This window comes from Equus przewalskii, chromosome 20 (genome assembly GCF_037783145.1).
Source record: "Equus przewalskii isolate Varuska chromosome 20, EquPr2, whole genome shotgun sequence".
Lineage (NCBI taxonomy): Eukaryota > Metazoa > Chordata > Mammalia > Perissodactyla > Equidae > Equus > Equus przewalskii.
In genome coordinates, this window is record NC_091850.1 from 53599543 (window position 1) to 53608218 (window position 8676).

The 8676-nt window shown below is 42.3% G+C and overlaps 1 long non-coding RNA gene across 1 annotated transcript; it reads right to left on the reverse strand.

Annotated features, from left to right (window-relative positions):
• Window positions 1-3666: 3666 nt before the first annotated feature.
• Window positions 3667-5469, reverse strand: LOC139077976 (uncharacterized). The gene is made up of 3 exons (XR_011530649.1): window positions 5431-5469; window positions 5302-5352; window positions 3667-3804 (listed from the first exon to the last, which is right to left on the reverse strand). It is a non-coding gene; the product is annotated as an uncharacterized lncRNA (long non-coding RNA).
• Between the last annotated feature and the right edge of the window lie 3207 nt (window positions 5470-8676).

The following is an 8676-nucleotide window of genomic DNA, read 5'->3' on the forward strand; positions in this document are numbered from 1 at the left end:
CTTTATATCTACATTTGGATTTGTCAGAAAGTGATGCGTTGTTTAAGAATTGAATTGCTTGTGATATGGCAGTGGGGTCTCCTGTAGGCATCGTGGGTGCTTCCTACACTGGATTGCAGGCCCAAGAGAAACCCACAAATGCCCTCTTCAAATTCCTTGCATTCTAACACTTGAGCTATTGGATTGGACTTGGTTATATATGTGAGCAGAACAGGCCATTCCGCTCTAGAATTACCTTCCTCGCTACATCAGCAGTCTGAGCAGGGATGGCCAGCAAAGTCACTTCTTTCAAATCTCAAGATCATCATGTCCCATTTCAGTTCTACTGAGCCAAGACATTCTGTGGATCAGCCAGTTTGGGAAGTGCTAGCAGGCCTTGGCATCAACATCCTACCTCATCCTTTTGCCCTTCAGGATTGTGGACAGTGGAGTAGCATGCAAAGCACTGATGACTGCAAAGAAAGATTACAATATCAGCCTTCTAACAGTAACACTGCATTAAAGAAAAGAGCCTGGACTTGAGGACAAAATATAGCTTCCTATTCCTTCCACTCTGAACCCAGCTTCCTCTGCCAGAGTGCCATGCTGGCTTCTGATGGAGGGATGCTGGGTATGGCAGAAAGCCCCATTCTGCTAAGCTGACTGCCTGGAGGAGGAAGTAGAGAGAAGAAGGGCTTCCTTGAGAAGAGCCAGATCCGGGAGAAGGTGCAGCAAAGCTAAAGGAGTCCAAGTTCAGCTTCATCACAGTGGCCTTCATCCCAAACTCAAGAGTCAGCTAACTCTCCTCCTCCTTGGGAAAGAACCAGCCAGTAAGGGCAGGCCAGAGGGGAATAGAGGTTCCCCTGGTACTGGGACATGTAGAGGAAGGCTCTCTACCAGAGGATATGATGGACAGGTGAAAACTTTCTCTCTGCTGATGCCTGCCAACATTCCATTTTCCCTGTCTGCCTTGTCCGTTTCTCACGCTCCAGCTCAGACCTCTTGACACAAGTTTCAATAAGAGCTGCCTTACTGGTGGTCTTCCTTCACACCTGCAGTGGAAATGACTCATGTTAACAGTTTTGGCCACCTGGCTTCTCCACACACTTATACCAAGGATAGTGAGTGTTGCTGGAGAAAAGGCATATGATCATGCCCTTTGGGCCAGTGGTCTTTCTGATCTGGTCTGTTATATCCTCAAAACTGAGCAATGACTTCTTCAACGTGTCTCCTTCATTGGTGCCCTCTTCCACTGGTCCAGTAATTATTCCCAATATTTACTAGTCCTTTAGCCCTTGCTGCCCCTCAAATGTGACCTTCCATCTTAGTTCACAGGGAACACAGAGGCATTGAGAACAGAAGCCCCCAGAGACTTCGTGTCTTTCCTGTGCCTGATGCCTCTCTGTGCTCTTCCCACTGCCTCCTCTCCTCCCACTCTCAGAGACTGTTCTATGGAGTCCAGCCCTTCCCCCATCCATCACATTTCTTCTTTATCATTTATTGAAATGGTCCTTCTCCATTGCTTTCTTCCCCATAGAAACAAATTAACATCTACATTATAAACAACTAGCTTACAGAAACTCCCAAACCTTCTCTTGGTCTTTTTTCAGATACTATCTGAGAGTTTGCCTATATTTCATGACTGTACCTCTAGAAATACAGGCCTGCATTTGTTGTTCCTGCTTCCTCACTTTCCCTTCAATGCACCCCTAGTCCAGGTGGCCTGTCTTGTACCTCACGCTGTGCTGCAGCTCTTCTGGACAGGATCCTAGTGAATAAGCAGCAAGCTAACCCACTAAGCCCATTCCATCTTCTCTGGTAACATCATAAATTTGATGTTATTGACCCTGAAACACCCTTCAGCCTCCTTTTCTTTTTTGTTTGTGTGTGTTTCTCTTTCTAGTTTCTTCCTGTTTCTCTGCTGTCTCCTTCTCAATCCTCTTACCCACCCCAGCTCTCAAACCTTGGTAGTCTTTCAGTCTCTGCCCTCAACTCTCTTCTCATTTCTCAGCCTGTACCTGGACAATTTGACCTGTGTTTTTTGAACTATCACCTCTAGTCTTATCTCCCTCAACTCCTGTTTTATTTGTTTTTCTTTATCTGTACTCAGACGTTCTTCCGATCTCTAAATTTATGTACCTAATTGGCTAGTAGACATCTCTGCCTGCCTATCTTCAGGCTGAGTACTATTTGAAAAGCACTCCTTTGTGGACAGTTCACTGACTCTTCACCAAGTCTCTTACTGGAGAAGAAAGGCTATATGTGTGGATCACTAGACACTAAGCAAGCCTGAGGGCAGTACTTAACGGAGGTCATTCTTTACAGAGTCTGTTCTACTTGAGATTGTGGGTGGACGTCCCTGGAGCTGCTAGGTGAGCCATGGTTGCCACCTTTGAAGACATTCTTACTATAACTCTATACATGCAACACATGCTGCATCTGACAATCTGCACAAGGTCTTAGAAACACAGATCGTGTGCAACCCCAAGTGGGCACCTTGCCTACTGCAGGTAGCCTGCTCAGCTACCTGCCATCCATGAAAAGCTGACCTGATCCTGCTGATAAGCCTCATTGCATTGCAAGCTTAACTACTGAAATTAACTGAAGAGTCCCATTTCATAATTTTCAAGGTGGAAATGGAATAAGCAGGATCAGCAATAAGCTGTGATACAGCCTGATGCACTTAGGAGCTCGTCCGTAGCTTGTAGGTGAACATGTGCAGCTGAGTCAGACTTTCCCATGAAGACTCCTTCGTGAGGTGCCTATTTTTGGTGTCCTGGATCCTGTCCTTTGTTTATTATGATTGCAGTTTTGTTTTTTGTCTTTTTAAAAAACTATTTAATATAGCTCTTTCTTTCATGTAGTTTTAAATAATCCCTCAAATACCTAGTTCGTGGACTTGTCCAAGGTGGCCTTAATGTTCCTCTCAGCTTGACTGAGCTTTAGACAAATTTCTTCCTGACTCTTGGCCCATGGTCTCTCTTTCCTTTGAGCATTTTCTGTAGAAAACTTGTAATTATCAATTTTTTTCTGCGTCTTTGAGATACGTGGAACTCTTTTTAAAAGTCTCTTGCCACTTTTACAACCCAGGAATGTCTTTCTCAAGAACCTGGAATCCATGCTTTTGAAATGTGATCATCAAGGAAGATAATGTTTTTATCTCCTGGTCTCTGTGGGAGGGTAGGAACCTAACTTCAGTGAGTGACAATTAGCAAACACAGATGGCCTAATCACAGAGATAAACATTTGCAGACTCAGGAATAATGCAGTGTGCTGGACCCACCCCACTGACGAACTTCTCCCCTCACATCCTACACTGCTTTTTCGCTAGCTCATTCCAGCAAATTGAACCCACTGCTCTTTGTTTCAGAAGAGTTGAGTTCAGACTGAGTCCTGCTCTCCCTCCTCTGTTGAAAAACCTTTGATTCCAGTCTTCTTTGCCCATTTAACCTTGTCCCGTGCAATTTTTGCTTTGACGAACTACTCTAATTGGGTTACATTCTTCTCCTTTCCCAGATATATCAGGTCAATGCTGTTTCTATAGAGTTATAAAAAAGTCTGAGTAACAGAAAATGATGGAGTCCACATCTAATCAACCATTAAGTATGTAGGCTGCATGGGACATCAGTAATACTTAGCAAGACTCAAAATCTATTTAATCATGGGGCTTTCTTCTTTTTTCAGCTGACATTAGAGCACTCAGTATTCATGCACTGTTGTGTCCAGATGCTTATGTTTTCAGAACACTGCAGTCCGTACAGACTTTCTTTGCCTCTCGCTTCTGTGGCAGAGTCCCTTCCCCTGGAGAAGAAATCTCTCTCTACCCTGGGCAAAGATAAAAAAATAGTCTCCAGTTTACTCCCAAAGAAGAGATCTTTCTCTATTTCCTCTGGGAACCCATAGTCCTCAAGGTCATTTCTGGTGCTCAAAGGCATCAGTTCTGAACCCCTAAAGAAGATGGGGGGTTCCACTTGCTGGTGGACATTTTCGGGTCTCCTTCTCTACCTACCTATGTTCTCTTTTTTTGTATTCTTCCCAAAGAGCTAATTCAGGGCTTTCCTTGGGCATTTCCCTCCAACTGCTTTCCAAAGGATCTTTTCTCTATACTGCATTTTTCACCCAGCTAGATTAGATCTGTGTTTCAGAATCTGCTGTAGAGCAAGCTCTGCCCTTAAATGCCCTGTATTTTCAGCAAATATAACTTTCACCCTTGGGCCTTGGAGCTAGCTACATTAACTCTATTAATTCTATCACTGATTTATGTTCAGTCACATATGCCAAACTAGGCATGACACAGCATGAGAGGATAGGCAGTAGGAATTTTAAAAAGTACTCTGAAACTTTTAAAGTATTTTTCTGCATCTGGATTTTCACTTTGAATCATCTGGCTGTACTTTATCAGATTAGGTAATGCCGAAGAAGAAAATCATCCCCACCTCTAAAAGCATACCTCAAGGGCTTTGTTTGCGGTGAAAGAAGCATTTGTTAAATCAAATACATTTGTGATTTTTGACCGGCAACTGCATTAAAGTTTGGTAATTAGAGGAATCAGCATGAAAAATTGTGCATCATGCAATCCAGTCTCCCTTGTGAATCCAAACGATTGGAACTGCATCAAGCAACTTGATTAATCAAATAAAATGGCTCCATCAGGGCTATTAGGGTATCAGTGATTTACTCTTAAAGTAGCGAAATACTGCAGCTGACTTTGAAATCATTTTTAAAACTAAAAGCAAATGTCTACATCTGAATGGGCAGTACATTTCTCTAGCATCAGTACCACTCCCCACAATAATGCGTACATTCACAGTATTACACGAGTCACTGCCATCTGTTCTCTCTCTTTCTTTTTTTGTAGGAGAATAAAAATCCATTAGATTTTAAGAGAAAAATACATGTATAAGACTTTTTAATTCTGGTTAGTGTTTTATTTTCTTTTTAATGCAAGAATGGTCTTTTAGGGTTTAGACTGGCCACCCTTTTTATGGCCAGTTTCATACATTCTGTTCCTTAAGTCTAGATCAAGGGAGGCGTTTTAACAACAAAGTGATCTTCAATTAAAATGCCATCTGGAATTGAGTAGTCATTGTACATCTTCTTTGGATGTCTTTCCAATGTAAAACAAAATGGCTCTTTATTTTTGCAGTCGTGTGCCCAGGCACATTCTTTTTTGCATGCATAGACAGCATGGAAGGGTCAAAATGTATGGCTGAAGGGAGGGAAAGAGGAGACTGCATTCCCTGTCATGGGTTGTTGGTGTGTGTCTAACTTCATTAACTCTGTCACTCAAAATGGGTGTCCTGCTCCCAGCACCCGTCATACCTGTGGCACAAACGGGACAATCCTGTTTCCTGGCCTCCACAACATCTGCATCTATTGAGAAAAACTTAAACTCAACATGCAACAGGAACCACAACCAAACAAACAATCGGAAGAGTTTCTTGTCCCTACCCTTCATCTGTGTTCAGCATCTGCAGGGTGAGAAGGATGATGGTCTCTGAAGGTTCTGATTACACAACATAACAATGGTGTCTGTGACATCACCCCGGACCGGAAAAAGCAGTCACAAGAGTATATTTTCCATTATTGTATTGCAATCAAATGGGAAAGCATGAGTATCAGGAATATATTTGTTTTGTAATTCTATTAGTGGTATTGAGAAAAATGAGCAAACAATCTGAAAATAAACCTTAATTTATTTTACTACAAAAAAGTATTACGAACCCCTTTAAATAAATAATAAAATAATTATATACGTGCATATTCACTACCAAGTAGAATGCAACAAGCAAGAATTTTCCAGAAATCTCCACGGACTCTACATTGAAGTATGAACATTCTTTCCTTGTTTTCTGATCTTTGACATGTGAAAACTCATTTTGACTGATACTAGTGGTATATAAAATCATTTAACCAGAAGTTCTTTTTATTGGTATCAGGAATACTATTCTCAGTGACACCAATGTGCCAGTCAGCATTTTTTTCTTGGTTCTGAACTTCTGATTCATGCAGTTTCCAAATTGCCAAGTTTTTCTGCCTAATGAAGCCCAACAGGTTTCCATCATCCAGACATGAAACTCAGTGTTATATTTTTCTTCCTTAAATCAAAATGCTTGCCTTTGCTTGTTTCCAATGTATTTACTTTCATTTCTAAACCAAAGGACCCTTGGCTTTTTCTCCCCATTTCTATTTACCTATTGGGGCAGCATTTTAAATCCTTTCTTCTAGGTGACTTATGACATGTAAGTGAGTGCCCCACACTTCTGTTGTTGAAATTGAAGCCCAAGACCAGGAAGAGCTTACCTGCAGCCCCTGATCATAGTTAATATCATAACCCATGGCCCCGAGGAAGTTTGGGAAATGTTGAAGACCTATTCCCTTAGAGATGCACAAGGGACACCACTATATTAACAGGTTCTAGAAATTCTGAACTTGAAAAAGAGGGGAGAGGGAACTTAACTTAGTGTTTCTCCAACTTTTTTTTGTTTTTGCTTTTGAGCAAGATTAGCCCTGAGCTAATATCCACTGCCAATCCTCCTCTTTTTGCTGAGGAAGACTGGCCCTGAGCTAACATTCATGCCCATCTTCCTCTACTTTATATCTGGGACGCCTGCCACAGCATGGCTTGATAAGCAGTGCATAGGTCTGCACCCAGGATTGGAACCGGCAAACCCTGGGCCACCAAAGCAGAGCACATGAATTTAACCGCTGTGCCACTGGGCCGGGCCCCTCTCAAACATTTTTGATTACAGAATACATCCAAAAATGTCTTCTCTTTTTAGTGTCCCACTTGTTCATGTCAAGTAAAACTGTGACTTTGAGAACATTTTAGAAATAGATGCCATTTTTCACTGGACTTAAGAATTTAATGAAAAATTAGTGGAGATTAAATGATCCAACACTGTCTCTTGGCCAGAATCATTGTGATTAGAAGATCACAAAATTAAGGGCAACCTTGTCAACTTAATAACAGATCTTCAAAGTCCAGAGGGGTCTGTAATGGTTCTTAAACATAGAATCAAAGCTCAGATCTACATTCTCATTATAGCAGGGGTTCAAAAGCATTCTAGAAATACATATAGGCATTGATTTCAGCCACCACATTATTCAGAATCTTTGATGTGTAGTTATTGTTTTTGGTTTGGATGAGACCACCTAGCTCTTTGAGAGAAGAGCTTGATTCCTAAAAGCTGTTTAGGTTATGCCCTGATGTAGCAAACAGCCTCAAGAATTCTAGAATCAGCAAGAATTCTGGATCATTTCACAAGAGTAGATTGGGGTGCCAAAGGTCTTTCCGAAGTTCTTGAACTCTTCCTGATTTATACATTTTTCATTTCACTAAAGCTAGAAAACTTAGACCAATTTTTATAGCAAAAGTCAAACCTGACAACTTTTGTTGTTCAGAGAGTCAGTTTCTTTGACTATTTGTGAAACACGCCACCAGTTGGAAGCTAGTGGTGGTCTCATCTCTATCAAGAATATCCCCATTGACTTCTCCCTTTCACACCTCAGGAGGGTGGTGGATGACATTTCTTAATACCTGAATGAGTAACAACAAGGTAATTATAGCTACAAATAGTATGTTTTTCTGTTTTGTAGACTCAGAGAAATTGAGCAAGAGAAGAGGAAATAATATAATTGAGTATCTTAGGCAGCTCAGGCCACCGTAACAAAATACCATAGACTTGGCAGCTTAAACAGTGGAAATTTATTTTCTCACAGTTCTGGAGTCTGGAAGTCCAAGATCAGGGTGCCAGCACAATCAGGCTCTGGTGAGGGCCTGTTTCTTGGCCTGTAGATGTCTACCTTCTTGCTGTGTCCTCACATAGCCTTTTCTCAGTGCATGAGCATAGAGAACGAGAGAGAGAGAATGAGCAAGCTCTCTGGTGGGCCTGACCTTTATGACCTCATCTAACTCTAATCAAATCCCAAAGGCCCCATTTCCAAACACCATCACACTGGGGGTTAGGGCCTCAGCATATGAATTTTGGGAGGTGTTGTGTCGGTCTCCGCCATCTGATAGTCGTGCTCTGGGCTGGGAATGCTGGGGTACATGCCCAGGCCTGTACTACTTTTAGTGAGCCCCACAACCATTTCCCTGACCAGAGCCAGTATTGTGGCTGGACTGGCCCTTGTGGTTCTTATGACTGCAGGACGCACTTCAGCAAAAAGCATCAGGGAACTTTCAGGAACAAGATTTATTACTCACAAATCCTGGAGGGCACAGAGCACACCCAAGGCCACAGAGCAAGGTAATGGAGAGAGAGAGAGAGAGAGAGTGTGGACGTGTGGCTCTGCCTTTATTTGGGTCAAGGGTGGGATGTCTAGGGTTTCGTGGGTTCACTTTCTATTGGCAAATTTAATACATAAAAGCAGGAATTAGGTGTAGGAAGGGAGGACGGGTCCCTCAAATGGTGGGTTATCTGGGTCCCCCAGGGCTTTCTGAAGGAGGGAGCTTCACGGTGTGGGAAGGCTAATTCCCCATCTGGTTGTTTCGCTGGTAGCTGTGTAATACAACCGGCAATATGTTTATTCAAGATGGATGTCTTTGAAATGGGTGCCTCAGAAATCTAAAAGTTTAAGGTCAGGCACCTACACTACAGGAGAATACAAACGTTCAGTCCCTTCCAGCACTGAGAAATTTCTAAGTGTGCAATTGCAAAGAAGAATATCCATGTCATCTTGATTTTGGCAGGA